At 34.9% G+C, this 11,886-nt stretch overlaps 1 non-coding gene across 1 annotated transcript; it reads right to left on the bottom strand.

Moving 5' to 3' along the window:
* Nucleotides 1-11,336: 11,336 nt before the first annotated feature.
* LOC141722148 (small nucleolar RNA R71) lies at nucleotides 11,337-11,443 on the bottom strand. The gene has a single exon (XR_012575176.1). It is a non-coding gene; the product is annotated as a small nucleolar RNA R71 (small nucleolar RNA).
* Nucleotides 11,444-11,886: the final 443 nt, after the last annotated feature.

The raw sequence follows: 11,886 nt of genomic DNA, 5'->3' as shown, positions 1-11,886 counted from the left end.
AATTCTGAAACCAAGGGAGAACTACTCAAAATCATCATTGAAGAACCCTTTGGATACTGTATATGAGACACCTAAGCCTGATGAAAAGAAGCTTCTGTCAAGATCAATTTCTTTCTACAAAGATCCAGCTGATTCAGCTTCAAAAAGGAGAATTGCTAAAATTTTCAGGAATGGGAAAGAAATTTGTGTGGTGGCTGGACATCCTCAATTTGCTCAAGCAAAGAGAGAAGAAAAGGCTAGATTGAAGCAGGAAAAGAAGCAAGCTGCTCTAGATGCTAAAAAGACTAAACAAAAGAAAGAGCAAATTGCTATCTTAGCCAAGCTACATGCTGTAAATTCATCACAACAAATTCCTTCTCAGCCATCTGAAGTTATTGAATCAAAGAAGCAAGTTGAACAATAGAAGAAATCTCCAAGAATCAAGGAATTGGCTAAAAGAACTAAAAGGAAACTGGACATTGTTGATAAGGAATTGGAGAATCAGTTTCCCAAGGAATCCACTCCAACTACAACTCAAGCATCAAAACCCTCTGTGGTATTTGAAGATATCAAGGTGGTTGATCCTTACAGGAACATCCATGGTGAACCTATTGTGCCTAAGGATGAACCAGTAGAATGGGAGAACATACCAATTCCTGACTTCTATTTGCCAATCCTTAACAAGCTAAAGAGAACGAAGTCAAGAGCAGTCAAGAAAGTGAAGCTGTCACCTCTCAAATCCAAATCAGTAGTCAAACCTCAATCTAAAGTCAATAGGGGAGATTACATGTACTTGTGTGACATCAAAGAATTTTCTGATCTAAACCTCTATCTAGATGAACTAGATGAAGTGAGAGGAATTGATGCATACAGAAACCTACCTGAAAGGTTAGTGTTCAAGTACAAATGAGGAAAGGAGATACAGTGGCCACTTCACAGATTCCTTCAAGAAAGCCAAGCTGTACTGATTAAAGTTTATTCATCCTTCAAGAAGAACTTTGGGTTCAAAATTACTGCAAGAAGATTGGTACTGAAGAAGATTGAAGAGCTAAGGAGTGTTAGAGCTAAAGATGTACTCCCAAAGACTCTAATCATCCCTTACACAAGGAGAAGAGTGCATCTAAGGCCCTACTGGCTGATGGAGTTCATGGATGACAAAGGAGTGAGAAGATTTTTCAGATTAGAAGACCAATTGAGCATCTCTAGCAATGAGACTCTTTTGGAAATGCAAGGAAAGCTAAATCTCTCAGAATCTGATGAACTGGAATTCCACAGGTAGCTCCAAAATCAGATTGAGGAAAACAACAGAAAGCTTGGAAAGAGATCCAGACCTTCAAGGAACTAGATAAATCTGCTCAAGCTAGAGGAGCATCTTGAAAATGAATGTGAGCAAAACTTTGTACATTTTGTTAATTGAAGCACTTTTCAGTATTATCTACTGTCTTTTAAAAGTTGTATTTTTAAGGTGTTTTGTTATCATCAAGTGTCTCTTAATTTATGGCTACAATTCCAGTAGACATAAATTGGGGGAGATTGTTGTGTATATGTTGTGTACTTGATGATTTCATGAACAAAACACCTTGGTAGATTTTACTTAGTGGAATTATGTAGCACTCGACGGATAAGATTTATAGTCCCGACGGATGACTCAATATAGTCCCGACGGATGATGACTTATTATCCATCGAGTGAGTAACTTATGTAACAATAAGTCTGAAGCACATTTCTGCATACACATTATTTATAATCTGTAGTAGAACTTAAGTCATGTTGATTTAGTTAGATATACAGAATAGGTTGATTAATTATACATAGATGATGTCTTGTAATTCTACATAAGTGAAATGAAGTCAAGTGCCTGATTGCTACCCGACGGATAAACAACAATGAATTCGACGGATGTTCAACAACCCGACGGATGACCAATAACTCGATGGATGATCATGAACCCGACGGATAAAGAATTCAAATATCTGTTGACAGTGACAACACAGTCACATGCGTCGAGTGGATGGAAATGAAATGTGGTAGCCTATTCAACTGGGTTTTCGAGAACAAAGAAGCATTGCCATTTCCATGCTATTATGAAGATATTCAAAGATGCTGGAATAGAGTAATGAAGTAGTATTGTAATAGACTAGATAGTTTTTGTTTTATTATCCTGTCTCATTACTTTGTAATCTTGGTGATATATAAATCAAGAAGTAGCAACTAAGGAATAATCTAAGATACAAGCAGAGAAACATTTGTAAGCAGAATTCTTAGCATTTCTCTGTATTCTTAGTTGTTCAATATATGTAAGCAGCTGTGAGCTTTTTGCACACAGAGTTCTCTCGATATATATTATATATCTCTGGTGGAATCATCCAAATCCACCAGAAAGTTTTTAAAGACTCTTGTTTTTAATTACTTGTGTTTTAATTCATTTAAGTAACTATTCTGCATTGTGCTAATCAATTCACAATTATATACATATTCGAGTTAGAACATTTTTAATCAAGAAAAAGTTTCAAGAATTCCATTCAACCCCCCCCTTCTGTAATTCTTGTGATATTGTTAAGGGACTAACACAAATCAAGGAGTGATAGTTTCTATAGATAAGTATGAAATTCAAAATTTAAAAATTATACAAATAAAAGAGCAAATCATGCATGATTGATTAGTCTAAAATCTTTTTCCATAGATAACTTGCTTTTTGAATTTCAAATTATAAATGTAGATTAAGAATATTTATACAAACATACCAAATCAATACAAAAAACTAATACTAAAATTACAAAAAAGAAAGAGTAAAAGAGAAGACATAAAAAATCAATACAAAAAATTATACTAATTACAAAAAAAAGAGAGTAAAAAGTCGAATAAAAAGAAAAAAAATTGAAAATAGAAGAATGAGAGAGATAAATGTCTGATATAATTTGAAATAGTGGTTTTTGAAGGTAGATATATTTGAATAGATAGTTTTATTGTATTCATGGCTAAAATTGTGGATCTTGAGTAGCACACATATAATATTAATTGGGTAATTTGATTGGATATGAGATAATTAAGGAAATTTGAATTTCAAAAAAAAACAATTGAATGTGTGAATAAAGAATGAGAGAGAATAAGGAAACCAATAATTGTCATTGAATTAGTATTGTAACAGATATGAGAAAATCATGCAAATCTTTCCTTAGATAAGATGTTTAAATTTTAAAATTCAAAATTTTTCCATGTTTAATGTTTTGATGGGTAAAAAAATGGGTAAACTTATATGGATATATCCATGGATATATAGATTTTATACTTAATATGGGTCATGGGTAAATTTATTTACCCATTGGGTAGATTTTGTGGATATATTCATGGATCTAGTGATTTTATATATAATATGGGTTATGGGTAAAAAAATTTACCCATTTGGAAAATGGGTAAATTAAGGAGTACGCTTTAAGAATATATAGATATTACGCACTTTATTTTAGTTTTGTATACATTTTTTCATTTTAGCTTTTTAGTCACGTAGAAAAAAGATAGATGATATATATATTTATCAATATATTAATATAATAAAATTTTTAAATATTCATGATTACAATTTACAAACTTTTAATCACACGCAAATTTTCACAGAGAAAGAATAAAATTCTAATGTATAGATTAAAAACCCAAAAGACTATTAACAAAAGTCGACTTTATTGAAATAAGGGGAAAAAATAAAAAGGAGGGTCTAACTATTTTGAAGATAGAAAATAAGAAGAAAGGACGCGGAGGCTTGATATTAAAATACCTCATTTTAATTTACAAGGCCACACTTATTACATTTCAAAAAATTGGTCCAAAACATATGGTAAAACGTTGATTTTGTCTGCTGTTTCACGTTGATGTACAATTTCGTAATACACATCAGGCCTAATACGTATTAATATGTTGTGAATTAACAACTAATATGTATTTCGAATATGCCAATGAATATATGATATGCATCATAAAAATATGCACCAACCATTTTTCTAAAAAAAATTCTGATATGTTGGACGATTCAACATATTTATATTCATATTTAACCTACAAAAATGAATAAAATATTAGATCTTATTAGAGAAAAAATCTAGAGTAATGGAAGGGGGTTCCGGGTTGCATCATGAACAATTAAACTTATGTTCACTTCATCTCCTCTTATTTTACAACACTATATATGAGAGCATTCTAATACACCCTCCACCCCTTAAGTAACTGCCCCTAATTATATAATTTATTATTGTCATTATGATAATATTTGTAATTTAAAAACATAATAATCACACAATCAATATAATAATTTATAATTACTAAATATATTTGTGTATTTATTACATATATTTTATTTCACAAATAAGTAAAACATAATATCTTCCTCTTGACGTATTTGTCAAATACCTTATAACTCCCACTTTTCACATGGTCTATAATTTATTCAAATTAACAAAAGTTAGATACTAGTCACTCATTTCCGAAGTAGTATTAAAACTTCCCTAAATTAATATTTTAAGTCACATAAATCAACGACTTAACATTAATACCTTTTGCCAAAAAAATCAATCATATCCCTTGTGAAATTTATTTTTCACATTTACCTCTTACTTTTCAAATTTCAACCACCAAAATTAAAATAATTTCCAGAAAATTGAATCGCATTATCAACGTCACTTCCATGCTTTCACTATAATCAACAAATTCAGGCACATTTGCCTAATAACCAGTTTATACAATGTATTTTTCAATTACTTGATCATGAACCTCTTTACAACCAACCTCTTTTCAGTTTCAAGAAAAATTATTTTCACAATTTATTAACAAAGCTTAATAAATATGGAAAATCAATCGATTACAAAAATTAGAAAATTCGACCTTGAGCATATCATACATTCAGTATTTCCTGAACATATAAGATTCACAAAAAAATAAAAGATTTTTTAAATAAACTCCCGCTTTTCAAAGTTGAGACACAATCGTCATCATAAAGTTATCAAACAAATTCCTAATTTTTGAAATAAAAATACAATTGTCTAATTTAAAAAAAAAATTCAACAAATTTCTACTTCTTCTCAAAGTGCATACACAATCGTCTAATTCTTTCTCGACATAAAAATTTACAACTAGACAAGTCTCAAATTTAAAACAGACTTACTAGTCTTATATTTTCTCTACAAAATTCACTCACAAATTTGTGATTTTTCTATCTTTCGGAATGACAAACTACTCCCATTTTATTTTCTTTTCAAACTAACTCAATGATTTTCATTCACGAGTCGGATTTTTACGATCTCGTTTCTCAAAAGCAAAATCTCAATTGTTCACCCTAACCGATGATTTTGCACAATTATAAACATAATTTTCTTTTATTCACTTCGATACAATTCCCGACCACTTAATTTTCGATCACCTAATCATTTCTTACCACATATAGTGGTTCATTCTCAATATTCAATATTCAGATCCAAATCATTATTCTTAATTGAATTTAGTTAAATGTATATCTAAAAAATAATCATATTTTTACTCACATCACTTTAATAATCATATTAAATCTATCAACAAGATTTATAATTATAACCAATAAACAATTTCCGAATTGTCTTAAAACAATTCATCTTTCATGTTTGCTACATGAGGGTCAGGTCGACCAGAATCAAAACCGCCATATATCAATATCCACAATCGGATGACCAAAATTTTATTCGATTATGCCAATAAATAAATTGACATTCACATATTTTCATGCTCATTTTTCTAAACTCCAATAAAAAATCTCTATTTTTCACATATTTAGGCATGTATACGGGATCGAGGTGATTTAGCATTATTTTGATGCTAAAATGGTGTTAGGAAGGTGTTGTGAAGATTGCTCGTGCAAAGCCATCAAGAACCAGCAAAATAAAGAAGGCAAAATCAGTTTTTCTAGAAGGTCAGCGCGCCCGTGCTGTGATAGCGCGCCCGCGCTGTGATAGCGCGCGCCCGCGCCAAAGATGCAGAAGGACAGTGCGCACGCGCTGATGAAGCGCGCGGCCGCGCCGTGTCGAGATAATAAAATTCTGTTTCAATTAGAAGACTATTTTGTGGGCTTCTAATCTGCATGCGCTGCTATATAATGATAACTTAAGGTCATTTTTCATAAGAAGCACGTAACGGAGCTTAAGGAGAAGACAGCAAGAAGACCTATAGCGCAAATACAATCAAGGCGAAGAAGATCTAGTTTATTCTTGTGATTCTTTGTTTTAAGTTGTAATCTTGGATGCTCGTTTCTTGTTTTTTGAACCCTTACTCTTGTTAACGTACTTTGATTATTATTCGTATTTATAAAGACTTAGTTTATTATACCATGCTTTCATCGGAATCCACGGTGAAGATGAGTTCAGTTATGGTCTAATCGTTATCATGGGGTTCTAGCGGATTTACTTATGGATTTCAATAGTTAATATATTTTGATACCTTAGTGTGTGGTGATTGTATGATATCCTAGTATTGGTTGTACTTATTCGTCTTATGAGTGTCGCGAACTTATAAGATAGCGTGTTAATCTCTAATAAAGCGATAGTGAATTTAGAGGTTTAGAACTTGCCATGCTAGCATAGGTTCATGTATTTGATATGCATGATTCGTAGTTAACCATCTTACTTGCCCTATGTAATCAGGATAGATAACTTGCGCATTAAAATCGTTATGTTGTCAAATTCTATAGACATATAGGGTCTCAATATAATTGGTGTCTATTCAGCTTCTTTCTCTTTTGTGGATGTCTGGTAGTAGGGTATTTGTACAACGAAAGTTGGCGTTTACTAGTTTCGTGTTGTCTGATTAGTGTCATCACCACTACATGCTAAGGTTAAGAACAAAAAGGGCTATTGAATGAAGTAGTAATGAAGTTAGAATCCCATGTTTGTGTTATATAAGAAAATCAACCTTTTAATCTCTTAGTTAAGTGCATGTTAGTTAACATCCTAGTTATAAACAATCTCAATTTATTATTCGTCTTAGCATTGAATAATAAGCATACCATTGTTTCATAAGTACATTAATTGAAATTAACCTAAACCAGTCTCTGTGGGAACGAACTAGAAATAATTCTATATTACTTGCGATCGTGTATACTTGCGTGAATATTAGCGCGTGTTTTCTTCTAACAAGATTTTGGCGCCGCTCTCGGGGACTTGGTGTTAATTTTTAGTTTATGTGTTTGTTTTCAGTGGTCGTTAAAGTTCTTTGACTCAGACATTGTTACTTACTTGTTTCCTTTTCGTGTTTCAGTTACTCTAGCGAGTGTGTATGCATACGCGTTCTCGGTCTCGCAAGAGAATACTGGATAAAGCGGAGGAAGTAGTTGAAGAAGTTCTTGTTGAAGAAGTTTTTGTTGAGGAGAAAGCTGAAGAAGAAGTTCTAGTCATAATGGGAGATAAAGTAGAAAATCCGATGGCTTTAATGGACTATTCTAAGCCAAAGTTCAATGATATTCAGTCCAACATTATCAGGCCAACCATCGCGGCTAACACCTTTGAAATCAAGTCGAGCACGATTCAGATGATACAGAAGTCAGTTCAGTTTGGGGGTTCTCCTATAGAAGATCCCAACATGCACATCAGGGATTTCATCGAGATCTGCGACACTTTCAAGTTCGATGGAGTTACTGAAGATGCTACTAAGTTGAGGCTTTTCCCATTCTCTCTGAGGGATAAGGCTAAGTGTTGGTTGCATTCTCTACCACAAGGCTCCGTTACTACTTGGGAGGATCTTGCTCAGAAGTTTCTCACTAAATTCTTCCCTATGGCGAAGACAACTGCAGTTAGAAATGCTCTTACTCAATTTGCGTAGTAAACGGGAGAATCTTTGTGTGAGACTTGGGATCACTACAAATAGATGCTTAGAAAGTGTCCTCATCATGGGATGCATGACTGGATGATCATTAACTACTTTTATAATGGGTTGGGTGCTACTTGTAGACCCATGTTTGATGCAGCATCAGGAGGAGCCTTATGGGCCAAAAGCTATGATGAAACTTATGAATTGATTAAACTGATGGCTGCTAATGAATATCAAAACCCAACTTATAGAATACCTCAAGGCAAAGTAGCAGGAATTCTGGAAGTGGACACAGCTACTGCTATAGCTGCTGAGCTTCAGGATTTGACGATGAAGGTTGATTTTTTGGCTAATTTTGGAGTTAATCAGATCACTAGTGTTTGTGAGATTTGTGCTGGTGTGCATGAAATGGAGCAATGTGCTATTTCTAGTGAATCAGCTCAGTTAGTGAGCAACTTTCAGAGATCGCAGCAACCAGCTCCATCCACTTATCATCCCAACAACCGCAATCATCCTAACTTCAGTTGGAGCAACACTCAGAATGCGACACAACAACCTTATCAGCCATATGCAGCAAAACAATACAACCCTCTGGTTTTCAACAGCCATAATATGCACCAAGGCAACAACTCCAACTTCAGTAGCTACCTCAATCTAATGAAAAATATGAACTAGAGGAGTTGAGGCTCATGTGCAAGAGCCAAGCCATTTCTATCAAGACCTTAGAGAATCATATTGGGAAAATTGCTAATGCATTGCTGAATCGACAACCCGGTACACTCCCTAGTGACACTGAAGTTCCATGCCAGAGAGAAGCTAAGGAGCAGGTTAAGGCAATCACATTGAGATCTGAGAAGGTTGCAAATCCCGAAAAATCTCTGATTCCAGAAGCTGAAGTTGTGGCTGAAAAAGAAGTGCAGAAGGAAGCAGAAGTGGAACCAATAAAGATAGCTGTTGTCAACACTCCTCCTGAGGGTAATACAGGGGAAAAACAGGTCTATCATCCACTTCCTTTTCCTAAGAGACTGTAGAAGCAAAAGCTGGATAAGCAATTTGCTAGGTTCTTGGAAGTTTTCAAGAAACTTCATATCAACATACCTTTCGCTGAAGCTCTTGAATAAATGCCTATCTATGAAAGTTTATGAAAGGTATTCTCTCTAGGAAAGTGAAGCTCGATGACTTAGAGACTGTCGCTCTTATAGAGGAATGCAACGCTGTGCTGCAACAGAGTTTCCTCTGAAGCTTAAAGATCCTGGAAGCTTCACTATTCCTTGCACCATTGGAAACTTGTCGTTTGACAAGTGTTTATGTGATTTAGGAGCTAGCATTAATCTGATGCCTTTATCTGTCTTCTAGAAGTTGGACTTACTTGATCTAAAGCCTACTTATATGTCGTTATAGTTGGTCGAACGTTCTATTACATATCAGTTGAGTGGCATTTATGTCATTTTAGAATGCTCCGTAAAGCTTTGAATTGGTGTTCTGTACTCAAGTTGTTGGTATTTTTAACTTTTTTTGTAGTGTTTTGCATTTCAGGCATTTAATAGGAATTCAGGTGATCTAGCATTATTTTGATGCTAATATGGTCTTAGGATGATGTCAAGAAGATTGCTCATGAAAAGACCAACTCAAACTGACAAGAAAAGAAGAATTTAGGATTTTCTCCAGAGAGTCAGCGCGCCCGCGCTGTAGTAGCGCGCGACCGCGCCAGGAGTACAGAGATGCAGCGCTCCCGTGCTGGTGAAGCGCGCGTCCGTGCTGGGTCAAATTCCAGGAATCCTGTTTCTACTCTAATTTTGATCCGGAAGACTTCCAATCTGCATGAGCTGCTATATAAACATAACTTATGATCATTTTTCATAATAAGACGTACCAGAGCTTAAGGAGAAGGCGTAAGAAGACCTAGAGCACAATTCAACCAAGGCGAAAAGGATCTAGTTTATTCTTGTTATTCTTTGTTTTAAGTTGTAACTTTGGATGCTAGTTTTCTTACTTGTGAACCTATACTCTTGTTTCATACTTAGTTTACTATTTATTCAGTATAAAGACTACGTTTATTATACCATGCTTTCATCGAAACCCACGTTGATGATGAGTCCGATTATGGGCTAATCGTTATCGTGGGGTTCTAGCGGATTTACTTATCGATTTCTTTAATTAATTTGTTTCGATGACTAAGTGTATGGTGATTGTATGATATCCTAGTATTGGTTGTGCTAATTCATTTTATGAGCGTCGCGAACTTATAAGATAGCGTGTTAATTTCTAATGAAGCAAAAGTAAATTTAGGGGTTTAGAACTTGCCATGCTAGCATAGATTCATGTACTTGATATACATGATTCGTAGGTAATTTTAACCATCTTACTTGCCCTATGTAATCACGATAGATAACTTATGCATTAAACCGTTATGTTGTCAAATTCTATAAAAATATAGGGTCTCAATATAATTGCTGTCTATTCAGCTTCTATCTCTTTTGTGGATGTCTGGTAGTATGGTATTCGTACAACGAAAGATGGCGTTTATCAGTTTCGTGTTGTCTGATTAGTGTCATCACCATTGCATGCTAAGGTTAAGAACGAAAAGGCTATTGAATGAAGTATTTAATGAAGTTAGAATCCCATGTTTGTGTCATATAGTATTCAACTCCCTTTATTCTCTTAGTTGTTGATTTTTAGTATAATTTCTTAGTTAAGCGTAGTTAAAGAAACCTCAAATTGTTCTTCGTCTAAGCATTGGATAATAACCATACCATTGTTGCATAAGTACATTGATTAAAATTAACTTAAACCATTCCCTGTGGGAACGAACTAGAATTAATTCTATATTACTTGCGATAACGTATACTTGAGTGAATATTAGCGCGTGTTCTAGCCCTAACAAGTTTTTAGCGCCGCTGCCTGGGACTTCGATGTTAATTTTTAGTTTATGTGTTTATCATCAGTGGTCGTTAAATTCAGTGACTCAGACATTGTTACTTACTAAATACCTTGTCGTGTTTCAAGTACTCTAGTGAGCGTGTATGCATACGCATCCTCGATCTCGTAAGAGAACACTGGATCAAGCTGAGGAATAAGTTGTAATAGCTAAGAAAGTTTTTGAGGAAGTTCTTGTTGAGGAGAAAGTTGAAGAAGAAGCACTTATTACAATGGGAGAACTAGAAGCGAATCCGAAGGCTTTGATGGATTACTCCCAACCGAAGATTAACGATATTCAGTCTAGCATAGTTCGACCAGCCATCTCGGCTATTACCTTTGAGATCAAGTCGAGCACGATTCAGATGATATAGAACACAGTTAAGTTTGGGGGTTCTCCGACAGAAGATACCAACATGCACATCAGGGATTTCATCGAGATCTGCGACACTTTCAAGTTCAATGGAGTTTCTGAAGATGCTATTAAGTTGAGGCTTTTCCCATTCTCTCTGTGGGATAAAGCTAAGTGCTGGTTATATTCTCTACCACCAGGCTCTATCACCAAATGGGAGGATCTTGCTCAAAAGTTCCTAACTAAATTCTTTCCTATGACGAAGACTGCTGCGATCGGAAACGCACTTACTCAATTTGCTCAGCAATCTGGAGAATCTTTATGTGAGGCTTGGGATCGCTATAAGAAGATGCTTAGGAAGTGCCCTCATCATGGGATGCCTAACTGGATGATCATTAACTGCTTCTATAATGGATTAGGTGCTATTTCTAGACCCATGCTTGATGCATCATCAGGAGGAGCCTTGTGGGATAAAAGCTACGATGAAGCTTATGAATTGATTGAACTGATGGCTGCTAATGAATACCAGAATCCTACTCAGAGACTATCTCAAGGCAAGGTAACAGGAATTCTGGAGTTGGATACAGCTACTGCTATAGCTGCTCAGCTTAAGGCTTTGACGATAAAATCAAATCACTAGTGTCTATGAGCTTTATGCTGGTGCCCATGAGACGGAGCAGTGTGCTATTTCTGGTGAATCAGTTCAGTTCATGAGCAACTTTCAGAGGTCACCGCAGCCTATGCCAGCCACATATCATCCTAACAACCGCAATCATCCTAACTTCATTTGGAGAAACACTCAGAATGCGGTTCGGTAGCCT

This window comes from Apium graveolens, chromosome 4 (assembly GCF_009905375.1).
Source record: "Apium graveolens cultivar Ventura chromosome 4, ASM990537v1, whole genome shotgun sequence".
Classification (NCBI taxonomy): Eukaryota; Viridiplantae; Streptophyta; class Magnoliopsida; order Apiales; family Apiaceae; genus Apium; species Apium graveolens.
This window is presented reverse-complemented; position numbering and strand designations above follow the sequence as displayed.